Below are 245 nucleotides of genomic sequence, written 5' to 3'. Positions count from 1 at the left end.
GTCCGGTAGTGCCGACACGGTCCCCCGCTAGGGGAGACCGTCTCCGGCACGCATAAATTCGACGGCGCCTTCCGTGCTACACCACGACAACAAGGTCGGCGGACCCGTGCCGGGGTTTGCCACACCCCGGCTGTCCTACCCTACCCTCGGTCTCTCTCCCTACCTCTCTCCCTCGGTATGATCCTGCCGCGAGGGGTTGCCCAAGCCCCTCGCCTATCGCAGGCCCTGGCTGGCCAGGCACTGCC

The sequence above is a fragment of the Asterias amurensis genome, chromosome 12, assembly GCF_032118995.1.
Source record: "Asterias amurensis chromosome 12, ASM3211899v1".
NCBI classification, from domain to species: domain Eukaryota; kingdom Metazoa; phylum Echinodermata; class Asteroidea; order Forcipulatida; family Asteriidae; genus Asterias; species Asterias amurensis.
This window is presented reverse-complemented; position numbering follows the sequence as displayed.